The 23,209-nt window shown below is 39.3% G+C and overlaps 1 protein-coding gene across 1 annotated transcript in view; it reads right to left on the bottom strand.

Moving 5' to 3' along the window:
- LOC119901847 (receptor-type tyrosine-protein phosphatase F) overlaps positions 1 to 21,545 on the bottom strand; it is a 166,176-nt gene extending 144,631 nt beyond the window's left edge. The window contains exon 1 of the mRNA XM_038717566.1: positions 21,103 to 21,545. The gene's annotated coding sequence lies outside the window, so the exon portion shown is untranslated. The remainder of the gene's footprint in view (positions 1 to 21,102) is intronic.
- Positions 21,546 to 23,209: the final 1,664 nt, after the last annotated feature.

Below are 23,209 nucleotides of genomic sequence, written 5' to 3'. Positions count from 1 at the left end.
ACTGGGATCCAATCACCATTCCCAACAGGGCCAGAATGAAAGAACGGCAGACAGCCTGTGAAGGGGCCCACTCCTTCATAGTAGATTGATGGGACAAATCTTGGGGCGGTTTATGAGGCATCCCGTATCAAGACGAACAAAAAAAAAATATCTATCATATATATATATATATATCAGGCCTCTCACCTTACTCTGTATAAAGAGTGTGTATTTGTTGGTCAGCATTTCTGTTGCCAAAGATGCGTGTTTCGCTAAGAAGGTCTTTTTGCCATTCAACCGTAGGATACCCATAACAATGTGTCATGAGTTTCAGTTTTATTTGTATCGAGACTAGGATCACAATTTTCTTGTGTTTAATGCTCCGAAACATTTTAATTTCCTCATAGCAATACAGAAACAACTTGAGATGAGTCCAAAATAGAGAAACAGTGGCCGAGAAAAGAAGCTCTACAAGAATCGGACATTCAAACAACATAAACAAACGTTTTGATTGCCAAGTGGGGGATTACATGGTGTGTTTTCAGTGTGTTAGCTGGCGACCATTTCTATATGTTACTGGTTGGCAGAATAGGTGAGTCTGAGAAAGTTAGGCCTAAAAGGAGAACAAGAAATGACGGAAAACTTTGAGAATAGCAATAACATAAAACTAGGAAAAAACATTTGTGTGGCAGTTTCAAAATAACCTCTTAAGATGGACAAAAGACTTTAAATTGAAGGTGAAGGTTTTTGTTTGTTGAATTAAACAGTTCTGACTAAAAAAATAATCTTTTCATTAATTATTATGCTGTGTTATACTGACATTACAGGGCAAGCCAGACACTTTGGGGAAAATCCTTGGGAAAATCCCTTAGTGTTCCTTGAACTGACTCTGAATAATTTAAAATATATTATTTTTAACAACTCCATAATATTAATTGGCCCTTGATGCACATTTTGTATTCATGAGTAAGCCATCTTACCTAACAGATAGAAGTCTTTCTGTAAATGCAATCAGCAATAACATGGAAAATCACAGAGGATGGCTATTCATGAGGCTAGTTATTCTCCACATCCGTTTTGCCACTACATTAATGGGACCTGATGTGGGAGTGTGAGAAAGCTGCAAAGCCAACATACAGACTAGGTGTTGCTGGCTCTGGTTACAGAATGGCAGTACTTGCAGTATAATTTAGTCTGTGTTTGCAGTAATATTCCCAAAAAGTCAGCCAGATACCTTAACCATACACAGTAATCGCCTACACATGGTATTCATCATTTTCACCCCTGCTAGCGGTTACACAATGAAACAAACAGCATGCAGTACTTCTTCATGTGGTAAAGCTACTAAATGACATGATGTCATATCTGCTCCAAGTGCTGCTCTGACTAACTCTGAGGTTGCATCCAGTAAGGCTGTCAGAACAAATTTCAATATTCAAATTAAGAGTCAAATGTGAAAAAAAAACATACCACATTAAAGCAGCTCTCAAAATACATTAGAACACTTTTGTTTTTTTCATGCTCCACCCGGCTCCTAATTCTCTCTTTTGCAATCTCACAGCCTGCTCCTACAAGTAATTAGAAAGGCAAAAACTTTACAGAATATCATCTCAAACCCTTCAAGAAAATGAACACTGAAAGGCAGAGTGTACGGAATCAACTCTATTTATAACATGTTAAACATTCATTATGTCTTGCTTTAATGCATCAGTAGTTAAGGGGCACAAAGTCCAAATCAGCATGCATGGGTTCACCCACAAAACGAAAAACATCTTTAATTTCATTTCATGCAGGATCCTGAGCTTGTGCCTTGTTATATTATCATTTCATTGACAAAATAAGCCAGTGAGCCTACAAGCCTTTTTGATCATGCAACAAATCAGCAGTGCTCATACGGTAGAAGTGCATACCATTCATAAGAGAAATTATTTATTGAACTTAGGGAATAATTATTAATAATAAAGTTTTTTTTACTTTAAAAGTAGGTCGGTGTGGGAAAGCTTTGATTGCAATACCCACAACAGAACTATAATTAAAGTGAAGTCAAGAATGAATAGGCATAATTGAAACCAAAAGGAATATGGATATTATTTTTTATTAATTTTTAAATATATATTTTAAAATATATATTTGTAGATGGATAAAAGTAGTCCCAGACATCCCTAGTTTTTTCAGTTTACATCTCTACAGTCCCATCCTTTATGTCATAATGTTTAGTTTAGTAGATTTGCAGCAGGGACCAAGCAAAGTGTCTCTTTAGACTTGGGTAGGAAGAAAGTTATACTTTACACTAAAAACGTGTATTTGGTAATAAACTTATTTCGGCTACAAAATAACATTATATCATCATCCAAAAACACAAATCACAAATATATATTTATATGCATAAAACTGAATTGGACTGAATTTTACAAGCAAAATCAAATAAGATGTTTATGGAATTTGTAAGACAAAAATGCTATTCATGAGCACACGATGCACTCACACACTTTTGAGAGAAACCTTATACAATTCAGTCAATTCACAGTCAAATTACATTTTAAGACAGCATACTAATTATACAGCACTGGTTGGAATAAGGGCAAGACAAGTCAGTGGGGCCGTGGCACAGCCAAGAGGCAAAGATAACAGACCTCTCTCTGGACAAATATTAAGACGGAGAGCAACAGGATAATTGTTATTGTCAAACCCTGCTAGTGGGTCTAATCCCTTTTATGAAGATAAATACCCTAACATAAACAGCTTCCAAGATACTATTTGGAGTCATCCTCCGGCAAAAATGCCATTTGATTTTCCTGACTTGAAGAGCAATATAGTCTTCATCTTCCTGGCTGCTAATTGACACATGCTAGATGATCCAGTCTTTCGCAGAGGCTCTCACTGCTCTTCCTGTGTCAGCATCACACACAAACATTGCGTCGGCCTGTTAAACAGCTCGGTCAAATGGCAGCTGCACTGTTGCTCTTGCTAATGCGAAGAAGCACATGCTCACATTAGAGCTGTGCACCAGAGGGGAGAAGAGCCTCAGGACAGACACCTACTGAGCTCTGGTCCTGTGGCTGCCACAGCGCTCTGTAAGATCCAGCATGAACCCTGAAGTGTCAGTCTCTCCTGTCGTTTAATGACGGAGATAACCTTGAAATGTATCACACAGAAGAGGAACTGTTTAATTTCACAGCTTTTCGTCTCTGATTTGGATAAGGGCAATTTGTCTGGCACTCAACAGGCTTTACAGGATTTGTATTCAGTTCATGTTTGGATATATTCAGATGAATTGCAGCCTACATTAGACAAAATTACTCTTAAGTATTATGAGTTCCGAATTGTGATATGACCATTGTATTGTATGTTGTCATTTGGTTACCAGCTTATTGTTATAACTGCACTTTATGATTGTAGAAATACACATGCATGATAATGTGTAGTGCTGAAAAACTAGTCCATAGTCTTTTGTGCTTTTAAACAGAAAATGCATTCTAACTGAGAGCTAGGCTCTATGTGGTGAGGCTTTCAAAATCAAAACTAGCACTGCGACAATATGTTGTAGCTGATACAAATCACACTTAAATGTGCAATGAGGCACCAAAATATGGACAATTCCACAGCCATAACATATTCAGTTCAGTCTGACAGCTGCAGTTAAGGCAAAAACATGTATTTTCTTGACTGTCCACTTCACGTTCATCATTTTTCCTTGAAGTGCTTTTAACAGAGAGACAGCACCTAGAAAACATGCAGTAGGCTAACCAATGGCATAGTAGTTGGAGTTTCCCAAAAGTAAATAAACACACCACATGCCATAGCAAGTGTCGGCCCCCACACAAAATTAAACTAAATCCAGCTGCTGCATCGCACAGCATGGGAACATTTTAGAACAGGCAAAAACATGCAAAAACACTAGTGTGGTCTTTGAACACTGTTATAAAAGATGCAACAGTGAAGAAGAAGCAACAATAAATTCATCATCCTGTAGCCTAGGGTGTTTAGCAGCACTAAAGATGGATGCACGTGCAGTAATACCATATTCACTTCTGCACATCCCAATGAAAAATACAATAAAATGTTTCTCCAGTCACGGAAATTGCTCAACATATGTAAAAAAAAACACAATATCCAACTGAATAGTCCAATATCATCTAATTTTAGCTGCAATTATCTGCTGAAATTCCATTATTGGAAAAATAATAAGCTGGTAATTACATTTTCCAATTTATCTGTGGATAATTTATCAGTCCTGTGCCCTCATGTCAAAGCATATGGATGGTCCAGCACATCTCTAACATATCAGTTCATCTGTAACCCTGAAAACCTGACTTTCTGAACATAAGCTGATTAGCAAGTCACTATATTTTAAAGCAATCTACACACATTTCACTAAACACCAGGAATGGTGTGATCTCATCTCACAACCAACCATTAAGACATATCACAATTCATGGCAGTCACACTTGTTGATATTTAGGTTGTCACACATCCAAAGCAACACATGTCATATTTTTCAACCCAGATGGACTGACTTATTATTGAAAAACATTTACTTGCACTTAACATCTGTGACAAAAACAATCCTGCAGATGAAAGCCTGAGGGAGCGAGATAATTGGCAAGACATCATGGCAAATCGGAAATTGAAAGGCCTGCCTATCCTAAACTCACTGTAAAATAAATCCATTGATCTGACAAACCCAATTAAGTTATAAATGCATATTCAATGATGATTACAAAACAAAAGCTAATGTTTTTGTTGTCTTCATTTAGTTTGAAAGGTCACGTTGGTACCCTTTGAAGCTTTTGAACTGAGTGACTCCTCATCTGCTATCACCACAGGTCACGCTGTCTCTAATCAATAGGCTCATCTCTTCCCTCAAAGACTCAACTCATTGGAATGCTCCAGAGGCTTATGGGAGGAAGTACACACAGTCCTTGACCATGATATGCTGCTTAAAATGTAAATGAGCCTCTGAATAATGGGACAAGTCAGCTATGAATATGCAGACGACCACAACTTATTTTTGCTTATCTTATAAATCATTTTTTGTTTGTCGGCATTTTGGAGGACTCCAGATTGTTGATTCTCAACCAAAACCAGGGACCTTAATTCATTTAACCCCAAGCTACGGAAAGTCCCCGCATCTGTGACCTTGTTCCTCAATTCTGCTTGTGTGATCTAATCACAAGGGGATAGTTGTAAAAGCCATTAGGTCCAGACCACTCCAGCCAAATTCTGATGTGGTCAGAATTTCCTGTGTGGTTAGATGAATTAGATGGATCAGGGCCACTCTAGGCATTTTTTGATGGATCGATATCAGCTTTATAAAACGCTATCCATTTCCAATCCTTTGTTTGCTTCTGGTGCACTAGCTGACAAGAATGCACAATTTCTCTCCATTAAAATACTGTAACCATTACTCAGTGCACAATGATGAAAGCAAGAAGCTCGCAGTCACAATTACTGATGATTATTAGCATTAATTGGCAAGCAATGCTCTACTTTGCTCTTTGACTTTTTGCTAAATTAACTTAAAGCTGGGGTAGGCAATTTATTTCATTCCCACGCACACTCTGCCCGTGCACTCAATGCGCATGAAAATGTGTTTTGGGGGAGTGGCTTTGGAGGGAGGCCTGAAGGGAGGGGGTGTTTTTTTTTTTCAATTGGATACTTTCAAAATCTAGCTGTCTCTTGCTAGTCCAATATTTTAATATAGGTCGCCTAAATCCTGTCTTGCTTACTGAGCTTTATATACAACCATATATACAAAATATAATATGAAACAATCAAAGGAAAGCAGTAATGATGGCTAAAGTGTGCTATAGCATAACTATACAGCTGTCAAAGATATTTAAAAGGCTTTGCTTACCTTAAATTAGGACCACTTTAAGTTATATGTGCACTGTGGAGGTGTATTATAAAGGAAATTCTATATATTGGGATTGAACACTTTCCAATTTTGCAGGATGAAAATGGCAGCAAGTTAGTGACCTAGGATTGTACAAAATTTTACTATTTCTACTCAGCATTAGCACATAATTAACACAACAGTTACCCTTTAAACCTTTAGTATGACTGTATAGTGTCTTACCGTGTTCCAGACTTTCTTTCAGATATAATCCGAAGGTTTACCTCACAAACATTCAATTAGAACTCAATTCATTTTTCAATTAAATTAATCTTGCTTATTTTCCAATTAGCTGGACTTTACTTTGATGTTTGTTTGTTTGGTCGTGATGCTTCCTTTTGCAGATAAAGTATGCCTGCACATTACTTTCAGATCAGATCAAAGTGCCTCAGCTTTGAGGAGTTACAAAAACATAGATAAGACATGTAGCAAGCCAAAGTGAGAAAAATCTTATTTGGCCATGCTGCTGCATATTAGTAGTGAGTCATGTTATTTAGCAGTTGTACTTGCCTTAGTCTTCTTACAGGCCTGGAAACAAGTAATTTTTAGGGCAAGGTCACTTTGGACCTTGATAAATACAAGTTTATTGAGGCACTGCAGCCTGTCCAGGGTTTGTCTCCATATATCCTGTCTACTCTGGTTACACCTTTATAATGTACCCTACATATTGTCTCCCCTTCATTCAACTACTCTCATGCATAGACGCTAGACAAACAACCTGCCCTGCACTCCATGTTCACCACCCACATGTCCCCATAGGCCAGTGATGCACAGATCGCAGTTATATCCGTGGGCACCGTCGATGATCTGCTAATCAGTCGTGCCAGGTCATACTAATTAGCATTCTTATTAATACAAGGTAGAAGGTAGATTTATTTGTCATATTACAACAGGTTGTAATGGAACAGTGCTGATTTTGAGTTTAAAAGTCTGCTTGGGATGAAAAGCTACTTTGCATTCTGTTGGTGCGGTAGCTGAAACTTCTATATCTCTTCCCAGAAGGCAGCAGGGTGAACAGGCTGTGGCTAGGGTAGGTACTGCCCTTTAGTATCCTTTGGGCTCTGTGTAGGTACCTCACATTACCGATGCTGATGCTCAGGAGATGGGTATCAATGATCTTCTGAGCAGTTTTAATCACCCTCTGCAGAACCCTCCGGTCCTGGGCCATGCATATCCTATGTTTGCTTGTTAGTGATGTTTCCAGTCAGGATGATTTCTATTGCTCTGGTGTTAATTACTGTTCTGCATCTGCATTCAAAATGTCTCACACACAGTCCAGGTTCATACAGTGAAACTGACTGGAGTAAAGCTGCTGTTCTCTTGATAAATCCTGAGCTCCATCAGCTGTCTAAAAATATTTATTTCAGAAGCTAAAAGTTGAATTATGTTTCCTCTGGAGAGTTTCCTGTCCTGTCAAGTTTAAAACTACAGTTTTGCTGCTTAAATGCAATGCATGGAAATGTTTAAAATGACTGACAGCAGCCTCTCTAATTATTAAAGTAAATCGTTAAAGACAACACTCCTACACAAATAATTAAGAAATCACCTGGAAAACCCACACTGCTCAACATAATTTGTTAGGAAATTTACTATTAATTATTAGCCTACAGGGACCAGGAGAGTTTGAGTGAAATGTCCATGTGAGTGCAGGTCCCTAAATCGGAGAAAATAATATGTATGGGTGATTTGAAATGGATGATGCGAACATGTGGATTCGGATGACATCAGAGACGATCCACGCATCACTACCCCAGACTCACCTGTAGAGATCTGCGCTCTACTGAGTGCACTCTTCTAGTTCCTTATCAGATGTTCGAACAAAGAGCTGAATATAAAACACAGCAACAATGTGAAACGACAAGAAAGAAATGCAAGAAAAGAGTTGTAAAAGCTGCTGAAATACGGCATTGTGCTTTTCTTAAATCAACCCCATCTTGTAAGCTTTGTATAGATGGGCAAGTCAACTTTTCCCGCTGTCACTTCAGAGTTTCATATATGAAAAGCAATCATGAACACCACTACCAATGCACTTTTCCATTTCCTTGAGAGGTATCCACTGAAAACATAGCACAATGTAGTGCCAGGAGTTTTTGCTACGTAACCTTGATGTTATATTCCTGCTAAATGTTAGTACCTAAATATCACTAAATAAATGCACTGTATTCTGCCAAATATTATCTTGCTTTGACTTATCTCCAAAGCATAATCCACAAAGGTGAAGCATTAACATGTCCAACAGAAATGTGCAAAAGTTGTACTCCTCTTAGAGACATCGTCTGATCACACTGTTGATAAAGAATGGAAAAATCCATAATAGTCTTTGTGATATTTTGTAACAAAATATATTTTTAGTCTTTTCTATGTTCCATTTGCTTTCATACAATACAATAAGACAAGAAAAGGATTAACCATTGCCTGGGAGTCCTCTAACATGGCCCAAATCACATGAGGTGAATTAGCACAGAAGACTACACAGCAAAGCAAGGAAAGAGGGGGAAAACAAGCTCATCAACATGCAGAGACAGGAAGCCGAGTGAGTCCAAGTCAAGCTGCCAAGCCGCCAGATAAAGATCTGTCTGACACGTAGCCTTTTAAATAATCCACTTGTAAGTACACCATTTAGAAACATTAACATCCAGCTGGGAAAAGGTGATTTTGTGATGGGGGGTAGGGGGCACAGGACGTTTGGAAGATGGATGACAGAGTGGAGAGACAGCATGTGGAGACCTCTGAGACATACAGACTTTAGATGTCACTCATTAAAACCCAAAGCAATTGCTGCAGATCCTCTAGAGAGTTCCAGTGGGTCCTCAGAGAGAAGAGATGTGAGCTCCCTCTCTGATCTTACATAACAATGGTGAGACAGGACTGGGGATTTTCTAATGGGGCCGACTGCAACACTAGAAGCAGGTGATGTTGGCTAAAACATTCTCTGTCAGTTTGCATTTTAACCGCTTCACGAAGTTAAGTCAAATCCGGTTTGTGCAACATTTGCTTGCAGTCGGACTTTCCTGCCCCCTAGTTCTGGCAATCCCTGCTATTCTGTTGAGAAAAGGCCAAACACAATCACAGGGAAGAACATGCTTGATGTGAAAACATACTGGTTATTCAATCATGACTACCACTTACACTCCGTCAGTTTGTAATCCTTGTTGACTTAATAATGAGACTGATGCCTGCTTGCGTGTGAAGCATAACACCATCTCCGTGTTATACAGAGTATCCAGCGTGGGAATCAGAGAAGAGTGTGCCCGACTTAAAAAGGAGTAGAAAATTCTTAGCCCTTCTGAGGGGCTCAGTGAAGTTGTTTGCCACGTTAATTGCTTTGTGACAACTGAAAGCTTTAAGTAAATCTGCACCATTTCAAGTGACTCAAGCTTTTTCAAACATTTGCAGATTACTCTGTAAATGAATTATCTCGAATATTGTAGGCAGTATTACCTGGCTGAAAGTAGAAATTCAGAACAACTGGGAGGCTCCAAAGCTCAGAGTGATGTACAAATGGCTCTTTGTTAAGTACCACTTCTGGTGGTCACTGCCTAAGTTACTTTCTTATCTGATGCAAGAATTAAATATGCAAGACTCTCCATCTGCAGTACATTGCATGCATACACTGAAATATTCACTTATACAGATGGTTAAAAAGTGGAATATGTCAAGAATAACTAACCTACTTGTATGACCAAAATAACACACTAATAATGAAATAGTATGGTTAAATGGGCTATATTTCATTTTCCAATGAAATCACTTATTAATAAATCAAATTTTTACTCCCTTATTGTCAATAAGCTGTAACCTCACTAAGAAGAGCAGTCACTAGCGTTTTCCGGTGCATTGCAATATATATGTAATATTATGTCTTTCATTACATGCGCATGCAGTCGATATTGACTACCAGCTATGTACAGCGTGCTAGCTTCGAAAACCCAGGTGTTTTCTGACATTAACGTAGCTCTCCTCATTAGCTAGGCTCCTTACAAGCACATGCCTGGTTAAAATCTTAAAACAGTACCGCTAATGGCTGCTGAAAACTACATATTACATTACACAACTCTATTCAGGCACATTTATATATTTCAATTCAGTTTGGGAGGCGCATATATCCAAAAGTCTATCAAAATTACTAAAGTGAGACATTTATTAAACAAATATGTGAAAGGATCATCCATTTTTCCGTCTTGCATTAATTTACAAAAAAGAAAGAAAAATTGTTCACTTAAGCTGTGTTTCCACCAAACACTTAGGGTAGAGTACCCTTGAAACTCTAGATCTGTTTTGCATTTCCACAGCAGACAGTACTCTACTATGTAGTCTGCTATGGAAACACAAAACAGATCATCACGGCTGTTACCAGCTGGTAATAGCGGGATCAACTCAGTAAGTAGCGTGACATCATACATAACGTGTTAAAGTAAACAAAGGAACACAAGAACATAATGGAGGAAATCAAATGTTCCATGTTCTTTCTTTTCAGTATGTGGCTGTTTATTACAACAAGGAGACAAGATTTGTTTGCGAAAAGGCTGCCAGCCGCAAGGAAAAATACTGCTGAAAAATGTGGTTTGTGCACTTTGTTGCACGAGAACCAATCAACGGACTGCAATGTTTCTAGCTCCACCTTGAAGTTCCCGGTCAATGTGTTACAGAGGGGTTGCGAAGAAATGGGATGGAATGGACTGGTTGTATTGGTACCATACACAGCTTTAGCCAATGGAAACGTGAAAATAGCCATTCTAATGTGTAAAGAACTGAATTGAACTTGAGCGCTTTGTGAAAAGGCAGCTAAAAAGAGGCCAGCTTCAAAGGAGTCGGCTCATAGAGCCAATTCGTTCGTGACTGACATATCACTATCAGACATGGATATAAAGCTTATTAGGGTGGAAGACACACAAAGCAATCAGCAGCTTTTCTTAAGACTCAGCTATCCAGAAGGGCTTAATCACACTATTTCACACTATTTCAGAGAGAAGAGTTTTCTCTTCAGATTCAAGATTAAAAGGAACAGTTTTCAGGAGGCAATTTCTATTTCTCTGACAGTGGTTCCTACTTCAAGTCAAGGATAAGGTTCATATCTTTATATAGGCTTGACAAAGAAAGATAAAGGTAGAAAAACTGCTTATTCCTGTGCTTGACGTATTAAAAACAATAGGCTACTTCTTTCAGTCCACAACTCTGGTGTCATAAATTTTGTTCTTTTTCATTTTCTCTTCTAAATACATGGCCAGAGTAAACCTCAACTCAAGATGAACAGATTGTGAGCTCTGAAGTGGGGAGGTGTGAGTATACATGCAAGTTTATGTGCGTGTGAGTGCATGCAGCGGTGGTGGGGGCTCATACCTATGCTAGAAAAGAGCCTAAGTGTTAAGCGCATCTTGAGCTATAAATCACTGCCCTGGTCAACCTGGCCAACAGCATTTTCAAACCCATTTGCAGAAGATAATGCCAGCCATTCCTCCCAGCCCCAGGGACAGGAGAGCCAGCCTCATGAATCACTGCCCTTTTAGAGGAACTGCAGTACGGCGCTCACCTTGCTGCGTCTGTAGGGTTCTCTTAACTCTTCCTGCTATGGGCAGAAATAAAGGGTGGTAGTGAAGGAACATGTTTGAGCTGTGACCAAGAAGTTCCAAACGTCACTGACGCAGTGTTGATAATAATCTGTTTCAGAAGATGAAGATGGCAGTGTCACCTCTACAGTAAACTATTGTTAGTCTCCTGGGGTAAGAATACAATATTGCCAAATACCTAAAGGATAAGATCATATTTGAAAGCTTATAGCAACTGCATCCATAGAAAGTAAGCTTCATTTGACTAAATGACTAATGTAATGTCTGTGTATTAGTGCCAGGGAATCAGACAATTTTACTGAAGGACTACATTGAAATATCATCCCTTAAGTTGATGAATGAACATTCCCCGATTAGACTTTTCAGACAGCGAAGATAACGCTCTTGTTTGTTGATGGTATCATCACAGTGAGACAAGGAACAGGTTTGGAAGTTTTAAAAAAACAAGAAATTGCTGAACAGAAATGCCAAAGATATGTTTATAATGCGTAGTTTTGTTCCCAAGAGAACACTGATGAGTTTGCAACAGGATTTCCCAAGTGTTCAGCAGCACGTTTAAACATCTCTGGCTCACTAATTCTGGTCTGATCTATGGTGAATTGTAAAATGTCCTTTCATAAAACCTCCTTTGGACAGACTGCTTTCTACCTTCAGAGGTTCAATATGTGGAACTCCTTATCCGCATAACTTGCAATGGATCAAATCCAGGATTACTTTAAGTCCATGTTTCAGAATCAGATCAGGCATGCAGTCATGGATGATCAGGTGTCATCCCTTAGGATTTTATGTCCTTTTATGGAACATTTATTTTAACGCATATTTTATATTTATGTCTGTGTCTTGTACAATGGCATATGTGATTTGTATGGCACTGTACATGTATTTTATTTTAATAAAACTCCAAACTTTATTTGGCAATAAACACTGCAACTTAGCTCAGGCTGTAAATGCTATTATATGTAGCAGGAGCAATTTTAGTGAATGTTCTTTGCTTGTATATCTGTCCTTATGAATATAAACAATATTTATTTATATAAAGGACCTACCACACCCATGAACCTGTTGCAATGGAAAATAACCTGTAGACTTTGTTGAAATGGAAAACAGTATTTTATCCAGTGTCCATAAACATTAAATTTACAATAAATTCCATTTATTACAGATACAGCCAAATGAGTTCCCCTCCCTCCACCACCTAGATCACTCTGGAACCTCATGCTGTGATATTCAATTACTTTCTGACTACAGTTAGGAAAATTCTACATGATTTCAGCTCTGCACTACAGTGTGTAACCTTGAAACGTACTTATTGTGAGTCTGATGAATGCTGGTAATGTGCAACTATGTATTGGGTCATTTTTATTATCATAGCCCATATTTATATATAAACAGGATACAGGAAACAACTTATCATTTCGGTCACTGTGCAGACATTCCATTAAAACCAAGTTCAAAAGTCCCTATTGCTTTTTCATTCCTGTTACTTCATTACTTGTGCAGAGATATAAGAGTGGAACAGTAAAGCCATGTCCCTGATGGGAAGTATTATGAATTTCAGCCTTATCTATTGTATTTTCTCAACTTTAAATAGTATGTGATTAACTTAAATAATACCACACTGGATTGACTTGTGTAATAAGCATGAGTATGATAATGTGTCTTATTTTGAGAAAGTTAGATTCTATAAACCAAGCATGCAAGTGACAATACAATACACCAATAATATTGGTGGGTTAAATGGTCAAAAAAGTCTGTGATAATGATTGAACATTATTTCAATCATTATTTACTAAAGTAGTCAAAATCTCATGGGATTTTTAATTTACATGTGCAACCCTGTGGGTGGAATGTTTTACAATTTTACTTAATAAAATCCTAATATATTCAAAAACTAGACCGCATCACATGTTAACAGCACAAAACTTGAAGATATATTGAGGCTTCTTTACAGTCTGACCATATGAAACCTTCTTCAAACAGCATTTGACAAGCACAAGCTAGCGTCCTAAGAGTAAATTATTTACAGTAAGCAGCCTCATTAAGTCTTTCCATTTTTTGTGAAATTTAAGCCTAGTTGTAAGAACAGCACTCTTTTAAGCCTTGCTCAGCCTTTAATTCAGTCAGTGAATTATTGCATCACATGACTTTATCAGAGTCACTCATCATCACTTGCATAGATCTGGGTTTAATCAAATCACATCATCTTGAACAGCTCCAACGCTGGCTGTGAAGGAGGCTTTCTAGATAGTCTGTAGTCAAAGTAAAGGCCATGGGCCATGCAGCAACGGGACAGCAGGGGACATATTGGAAATAAAGTATCATCTGTACAACTTACATATAAGCTCAGTCGAGCTTTAATGTAAAAGTGATGGAGGGAAGAAATCTTGCGACTGGCATTAGCAAAATCCGGTTTATTTCAAAGTGTGCCATCTTTATTTACTCTTCTTACTTATTCATTGCTTGACTATGAGCTCCAGTGTGACATGATGACATGCTGTCATCCCTAATGGTCTGTGATGGCATCAAGGCTCTGTCAGGAGGACACTGTAGGTGCTCAGAGCCAAGGTCCTTGGTAGCCCTCCATGCACGAAGAGCTGTCATCTCTGTCCCTCACTGCCAAAGAGGCCCGCCTCCACTCCCTAAAATCCTGTCCATCTGCCGTATCAACGGGGCAGTCGGAGTGCAAGGCATGCACTTTTCTGTCGTGCTTTAGAACGCCCAGCTAGTTGCAATGCGGGTTCCTGTGTCAGAGTCTTCCCTGCTACAATCAACACATGGTCAGTTGCTGAATTTTTGCTTCTGTACACACACAAAAAAGTTTGTGGTCTTCATGCAACTGCTATAAAGTCAGCCTTCTAAAAGTGTTACGGTTCCAACTGTCAGTCATGAACTATCTTTACTGCTGCCATAAGCTAAAAGCAACCTAGTGGACTGTCCTGACTGAGTGTCTTGATTTCAAATCTTTTTTTTTTTAACAGTCAGCATGATTTTTGCACCTGGAAGTGCACACAAAACCTGACTGTCCATGTGCTTGTATAACTGTGTTCTCACCAAAACTGGTAATGGCTTGGACAGAGATTCCCTTGAGGAAAGAAGCTTTTAGACGAAAAAACACAGGAAAAGCATTGACGTGCTGACATCCTTCCAATGAAAGCTAAAACACAGCATGCAAACTAAAACACCCAAATTCATGATTCACTCTAACAACATAAATAAATAATAGCTTTATGACTGTCAAATGTCAAATATTTCTATCCCATCATCAGTTACGTAACAGTGATACAGCATGTTAAGTGTCAATAGTGAATAATTAAGGAAAATGCAAGAATAAAAGGACATGTTTTCCATCTCTCAAAGGAGAGGTTTGCTTGCCTGCACTGCTAATATAAAGTACAGCTGACGAACATTGAGAATCCAGGCTATGCTCAATTGAAAACTGGCTCATTGTTCATTGCAGTCATTTAATCTACATAACCTATGTGAATTTGTCACATTTCTTCCATTTTTGAAGCATGGAGTATGCCATTTACGTCCTGCCTGATAATACGGCTCACTGTTTGACCTTCATGTAATGTTCTGCATCAGTTCTGGTATAGAGAGAGAGAGAGAGAGAGAGAGTGTGTGTGTATGTGTGTGTGTGTGTGTGTGTGTGTGTGTGTGGGCCTGTGTGTATTCTAATTTGATGAGAACCTGAAAAGAATAGGTTGACAATGACAAGCAGAACGAATGACACCAGCCGGTGAGCCGTTGCTCCATTTGTCCATGTCCAGCGTTTGTCTGAAATGAAAGAGTGCGTCATCTGTGCATTTCTGCTGACTGGGCAAACGCACAGCCAGGGCACTGTGGTCTTACACGTGTGTCACGTGTTCCTGTCAAATCCCTGGTATATTTACCAATACACAAGACATGGTAAAACTGTCAATTGTGCCATAAACTAGGATGAACATCCGTACAGAATCTATGTTAGGATCTCAAACAAAAGATGTAATAACCCACAAGTGGCAACTGTAGGATATGAAGCCATTTGGGCTCTAATGATTCATAAAATTCACAGTGGGATTTGACGCACTACAGTGGCATCACGCTTTTATAGATTTTCAACACTGCAAAAGTAAGGCCTGCCTAAGAATGAGTTACATATTTCCATTTTCTATTTACTATCACACTCAACTTTATAAAAGTATAAAAGAATAATATTTGACAGCAAAACATGAAACAATGGGGTTTGTCCCATTTCAAGTGGCTTCTCAGCATGATTACACAAAACAAAAGCAGCACTTTACGACACAACAAAAACAACCACATGTGGTGTCAGAACAGGAGCCATCACTTCAGTTGAACAACCACGCCAGTGCATTGTTTGACAGATATTGAGTAAATTGCATGGTCAATGGTTTGGCCCATCACATGTATCAGATCAAGCACACTGCATTGAGTTATACCTGTCTCTGGTTATACTAAATGGTACAATGTAGGCATATCGTTGTTCTCCAAGAATGCACGTTATCATCAGTCTACCCAGATCACTTGTACTATTTACTGATGTCCTTATGTAATTTACTGTTTGGCCAAACTGGTAAACTAATATTGCCTATATATGAGGCTGATATTTTGGTTAACACTCAGAAGTTCTGAGAGCACAATATTAAGTCTTCAAATTTCTTGTTTTGTTCGTTCAACAGTCCAAAACCCAGAAATATTTAAAAAGATATGAAAGGAGCAGATCCTCATATTTGAGAAGTTGGAACTAGCAACTATTTACTATTTTGCTTAATGAATAATCAGTCAATTAAATAACTGAATGAATTAAATCATTTCCAGGTAAAGAAATTATTATTTTACTTTAATAAAGCAAGTCTTTAAGAGGCCTTGAACTGCAGGTACTGGACACATACTGTACTGTATTAGCTAAAATGTTTTCCCACACTTCGAGCAGGCATGTCATGAGTAAGCACCTAACACATTAAGTACACCCAAACCTGTAAATACTATGTTTGGACAAAAACAGTCATTTATTGTCACATGGTTGAGCTAGAAATCCCATTGACGTTAAGACCAGTTTGCTAAACAGGCTGGATTTTTACCTATTAAAGCATCTGCAATATCTGACAATTATGCCATCAAAAATGTAATGCACACGATGCCACCACAAAATATATACAAACTGATCTTTTTGTATATTATCAGCATCTCGACCATTTACAGCAGTGGGGAGAGTTCTACTTAAAATTAAATGCTTTCCATAATTACTAGTAAATGTAAAAGTGTAGGGAAGTAAAATAAGCAACTAAATATACAGGCGTCCTAATATGTGAAACAAGGATAAATAATAAAAAAGACCACCTGTAAATGATCCACTATTGTGTGTTTGGTGGTTAAAAGTTATAATTAGACAGCCTGTGTGGTGAGAATGCAAAGCCATCTGGGACCATCTGAGATCACAAGGACAGCAGATGAATAGCAACAGTTTCCACATCTCACCACAGACTTTGTTATGCATACCAATGGGCGGCTAACTGCACATTGTGAGAATGATATTCCACGGTTGTTTGAAAGTTTCATTTCTCACATCAGAAAATCTCTCGACAGCAAAAAGAGCAGTGGTACTTTTCAGCAAGAAATCAACTGAGACTTTAAAAACCCTTACTTACTGCTTATCTTTGATTTCTAAATTGTGAATTTGCATTAAAAACCTAATTCAATAAAGCAAACATGAATTGATCATGCAGCTCTATGTTGAGGGCGGCATCTTCGCTTATTCACATAATCGTTTAACAAAAACAAACTGTGAAAATATCCAAACGCAGACTTAGACCAACTTAAACCTTTTGTGAAACCTAATAAAATGAAGGTATAGCACCACTAATGACTGTAACTTAACACATCCTGTAGTTGCTTCACAACGAAGCCATAGTCAATTATCTCTGCTGGAAGGCTTTTACTGTGAAGCAGCTGCAGCTAATGTTCAGTTTTAGTCATTAACAGTGGCATTAACCACAGAATATTGACATCCTAAAGGTTCGGCCATTAAGTTCCCACACCCTTCACTCATTAGTCTTTGCACTTTTTCTTCTAAATATGTCTCCTATATCTAGGAGGTCCTTCTGCTTAAATGAAAAACAGAACTGAATTAACATTTGACCTTTCATTGTAATCCACATCCACTACTTCCCCCAACAGCATTAACATACTTTGAAGTAAAAACAACTAATCAAACAAGGAATGGAAAAAAATAGGCCTCTCGTGGTAGCGCAGGCCATCTTTAGACCATGTGTCTGTTTCCACTTTCCCCATTGCAGGGGTGCCCTGTAAAACATTGGTGTAAATGGTTTATAATGCCACCAGTGGACTCTGAAATGGGAGACCTGGTTTCAATCAGCAGTCAAATTGCTCCTACATTACCCTCGCAGACAGAGTAGTAAATCACTCTTTGCCTCTATTCTGCTGACGTTAAGGAACAAGTATTGTTAAAAATCCACCAAGCGTGCCACTAAGAGCACCATGTGTCTATGCTAAACAGAACAATAGCAGTTGCTTGCGACATCCGTTTAGATGCAAGAGTAAAACATCCTGGTGTCTAAGCAGAAAATCAGCACTCGTCATATCTGTAGCTGAATCTGACTCTAGAAACCTACAGTAGCTGACCTGATTTGCAGCCTTGAATGTAAACTTTAGGTTGTAGCCTGGCTCCTGTAACCCTTATGTCAAAGAGTCCCATCACAACCAGTTTAAACCAGTTTGCCTGGTTAAAAAGAGTTCTTGGTTTCTCTGTGCCAACGCCCTGATAGTGGGCCAGTGTGGCATCTCAGAGCAGTTATAATCCTCTATAAACTCCCCCACCACATCCCGCCCACCACAGACCAACACACTATGGGCAAAACCTCTCATTAGAACTCCAGGGCCCTGAAATTACCAAGATTTTACTCATATGGAAAGCATGAGAAAGCGTCAGTTGGGAGAGGGTTGTGCCGAGTGGTTTTTCAGCGTGTGGCCACAGAGGAGCTGGAGCTTTTTAACGGTGCCATTCAGCCCGACCCCTGCCAGGGAGAACCGGCATATGAGGAAGCTCCGGCAGATGCTATGGCTACTAGCCCCAAACCAGGCGTGCTAGGAAATACCCACCAAACATACAAATGCTCACGCAAGCCATGGATGCACCCAGATCAACAAACAAAACAGACATGAAATAGAAAATATAAGTAAATCCATTTCCGCACTCATTCATCCAAAAGTCTATTCAAACTGCACACATATATTCAAAATGCTACACTGCTTACTGGCGTCACTCCCAGATAAACTGACAGGTCTTAAAGGAATAATATCCAAGAACAACTGAAACTAAGATGATGTGGTTTTTTGGTGAATATTGTAGTAAACCGGTCTATATTTTGAATTATAATCAGTTAAGAAAAAAACACAATTTTGATTTTCCTCATTCAATCCCTTCAGTTATATATGTTAAAAAACTACAATGCATATGGTGAAAAAAAAGATGAATAAAATAAAATTTTCTGTTATTTTACACTACATTCAAACTACATTAGTAACATTACAGTAGATGTGGACACAATGTAAGTTGCTAATTGTTTCTATCTAGCCTAGTTTTTGACAATATGTCTGCCTAGCAGATGATGTCACCTGCTAAGAGATTAGGCTACTTTCTTTCACAGGCACTCTTTCAAAAACACCAAAACACAAAATGAACTGTTGACTCTTCTGGCAAAAAAACTAAAGAAGATTGCAATGATGCAGTGTACTGGTCTATTGTAGGCCACCCTGTAATCCCTCAGGAGTCATGAGGATTAGGTCAAATAAGTCTTATGTCTTCTCGAGAGTAATTTTGTTTTGAAGTGGCTGGAGTTTAAAGTAGGCCTAATAGCAATATTCAGCAAATTAACACTAGTGCTCAAAACACAATTTACAGAAAATCCCAAAATTTAAAGATTCATTGTGTAACAGCTTTCCCACAGAATGAGAGAATAAACAGGAAAATAATCCAGGATAAACACAGTGAAGAAGCCCTGGAGCTTCCCTACAAGATCTAAAATGACAGAAGAAAACCTTAATGCTTCAACAGCATGGCACCTAACAGCACTGTCAACACAGGTTTAGATGATCAAATATCTATCCCCCAGATAACAACAGGTAACTCTGAATCCTAGATCCAAACAGCCACCTGTTTTATGACAGAAATTACAGTGGGTCTCAACTAATCTGCAAGTATTCTCTAGTGTCGAGGGAACAGCCCACATGCAAAATCCAAAATATTTTACATTAGGCTGTCCCCCTGAGGCCTTGCAGAAAACCTCTGATGCAATTCCAAGAAACTAACCCACCCTGCATCATCCTGTTACAGTTTGGCTCATGGTTACGTCTCTTCATTGTGTCTATGACAGCTATAATCAGATTCAGGTATTGATAAAGGGTGGCCATGAGGCTACTTCAGCATGTCATTCACCCCGCAAAATTTCTTCCAATCCTTTCTTTAAATAAACCAAACAGGGCTGCAGGCTTGACGCAACGCTGAGAACCTTTCTGTATATCTACCCGTGTGAAAAACACTCCCCCCTATTTCAGATCTGTTCAAGATCTAAAGAGGACTTTAGGCTATTATATGAAGTCGTGCAGCTGTAAAAGCTGTCACAAAAAAGGCTTTGCAATTGAATTCTCTAATGGATGATTGCTGAAATGTATGCTTTTGCCTGAGCTGCAAGGAGCAAATGCATGACATCAAACCTGTCTCAGCAGCCAGTGCTGCAGCAATAGTCATTTTTTAAGGGCAGATGAATGACACATACAAGACAGGAGCCTTTGCATGTGATGGGCATGCAAGAACTCAAATACCAGTCTCTGGTAATGATAAACAAAGAAAGAGCAAAGATTTCAAATGCTGGGGGCGCTCGCTGGCATGCTCACGCACTCATGCACGCGCACACATGAAGTGTATAGCCGGAGCTATGGCACCTTATGGCAAAGCATTTTAATACAGGGTCAAAAATGGGAGCAAATCCTTACATTGCAATTAGACAAAAAAAAATAGGGTGACGACAGACTCACGCCCCACAGACCACCACTGCTCACATGTATTATTTCATTAGTGATTCTCGACAGATTTTCTGCTTGATTGAAGCTTTCATCCCTGCAAAGACGTCAATTTGCTCACTGAAAAGTGCCTGCGCCCAGTTTATTGCCAACTCTGCGCAGGTTTGTATATCGAAAATCACTTGTTTCACACGCTTCCCCATTCACATTTATTTCTGTGAATATTTTGTTAAAATGAAGACCGACTATTTTTGTGAGAGTCTTTCAAGCAGACTCTATATTATTATTATTCTCTCCCATTCCGCATCGAAATCAAAGTTGTTGTTATCTATACATTCAGAGTTAGCATCAATAAAAACAGAAAAACTGTGTGCGTGGCTGTCTGACGTTAGCCGAAGACCGATTTTGCCAGACGGAGCTGACTTCCAACATTAACACCGTTAACGTGACCCATTAAAAGCATTTTCAAAGTAATTCCACTTTATAAAGCACGCTCAACAAACAGATAAATGGACAGTGTTGTCAACATTTCAGCAAGTTAGCAAACGGCAACGCTAAAAGCTGGTCTCAAGTTCACCGGGGTAACGTTACATTCAAAGAAGATAACGGTGCACTTACTGAATCTCCTCTTTGTCACCGCCGTTGGCATTTCTCTCCTTCTCTGAACCGCTACGTTTAGTCCCGTCTTCAGTTTGTAGCAAGCACAAAAATCCACTTCATGTAATGAACAGCCACAAAACACAAGAGTTAGAACCAACCCAGAGAGTGAAAGAAGAGGGGGGAAAGATAGGAGTCCACTGCCAGGGGAACACGAGGTCCTATCCCGGTCGGCCGACCGAGGTCGTGGATACTGGATCTATTCGTGGCAGCTCCCGTGTCTTGCTGCTAACGGGTTAAAGTCAGCTTCGCTCAAGTGTATAGTGTCGCTGCCCGCATGCGATACGGCAACAGCAACTGTTATTTCTTCTCTTGCAAGTTAATTCGTGAGCACAAGTCTGTGCACAGTCTCCCCCCCACACACCAAGAAGGAGCTGTGGAAGGTAGGGAGTTGTTACGTCTCTCCCCTCACAGTCACGCTTCTTTCTGCCTCTGTGGAGACAACACATGCAGGTCGGTCAGCAGGATTTTCGGATTCACTCGGCTACACTCGCTGCTGTGCCCATTCATCCCTGCCCCTCAAGTCCTGCAGCCCCTGAAAACATGCACGAGACACAAGAGTATCGCAAACCTTTTGCACTAAGCGTCTGCTGAAAAGAGACAATGAGCCCATATTTGCAACGATTTGCACAAGGAAGCTGCCTAAGGTGCTTTTGCAAGTAAATTATGATTTTGGAGGTATGACAGGAGGCAGGAGAGACAAACCAGGCTTCTTAGCACACTCTCATTATAACAGTTGAATTACACTATTCCTCATTTTCCTGGGGAGCCCCTCCAGCTAATCCAGGTGCTCCCCAGGCCCCACTCTGGGAGTCTCTACAATAAGCAAAGTCATGAATCATCACTGAGAATAGAACATTTATAAATACTGCCCTATTATCCCCCTTTTCTAGGGCAAATAAAATGCATCTACAGCCCCTCTCTTCATGTCCATCCTTGCTCTCACCTTGTGAAGGCTCAGGACAAGACTGTAATTCATAATTTATAAGTGCAGGCCAACTTGGCTCTTTCACCAGTACTTGAAATTGTTTTTTAAGACAGCCTTGGGAGAGGTTTTGCAGGAAATATTTCCCATTGTTCAATGACACGCAGGCATGTTAACAAGCTATTTTGACAAGGAATATTTTAACGATATACTTGTTCTTGTTTGCATTTGAATATTAAGAAAGACTCCAAGCTCTGCAGTCCTTTCAGTTAAACTTTCCATATTTGAGGATGGCATCAAAAAACTTTTTTTTGGGCCAATTTAATTACAACCAACTGGCAATCAAGGACAGATTTCCAGAACTACAGAATTCATAAGTGAAGCAAAGTAATGGGGACAGGGAGAGGGCTTTGCTTACAGTGCAGCTTGGCTGTTAGTGCATGAGCACTCAAGCGATGCGGTTGAACGTGCAGGGCATGGGCGCTGTGACCCCAAGTAATGAGGACCTGAATAGCTTTAGGATTCTGACAACCCATCTACTCCGCCTTCTAACCTTACCATGATCAATCGTTAGCTTGGCAGAACTCCCGCTGAACTGCAGCACGGCTATCCGCCACACCTTTCTAATGACTGGTGAAAATGACGTTTACATAAAGTTATACCTTGCCATAAATGCCTCTTCAAATTGAGCAATCAGGTTAAGTCCTCCATTCATCACACACACAGACAAACGCACACACACAAACAGGCACACATACGTATCTACACCATGAAGCAAAATGAGTTGCTATGCGACCTCAAAGTGACTGAAAGGGAATTCTGTTCCTTTTAGTTTACAAATGATAACCTTGGACAGTGTCCAGTGTTCCAGGAATAGGTTCCTATCAGACAAATAAGAAGCCCAACCAAATGCTATTACACTCAGAAGAAGGCCATTGTTTTGATACGACCATCAATATGTAGGTGCCAGACAAAGAAATTGGTGCATATGCTCAATAATGCTGTTATGTCTCTCTGGTAGCCAACACCAGGCCTGTTTTTCAGCTTCTGACATTTCATGTGGACAGTGGAGGAGACCTATAAATAACCTTTGCCTGTGAAGGTCAAAGAAGATGTCCGGTGCTGTTTTACTTTTGCAGCTGT

The sequence above is a fragment of the Micropterus salmoides genome, unplaced genomic scaffold (genome assembly GCF_014851395.1).
Source record: "Micropterus salmoides isolate LMB-PRFRI ecotype aquatic unplaced genomic scaffold, ASM1485139v1 Ms_hic_scaffold_14, whole genome shotgun sequence".
Lineage (NCBI taxonomy): Eukaryota > Metazoa > Chordata > Actinopteri > Centrarchiformes > Centrarchidae > Micropterus > Micropterus salmoides.
This window is presented reverse-complemented; position numbering and strand designations above follow the sequence as displayed.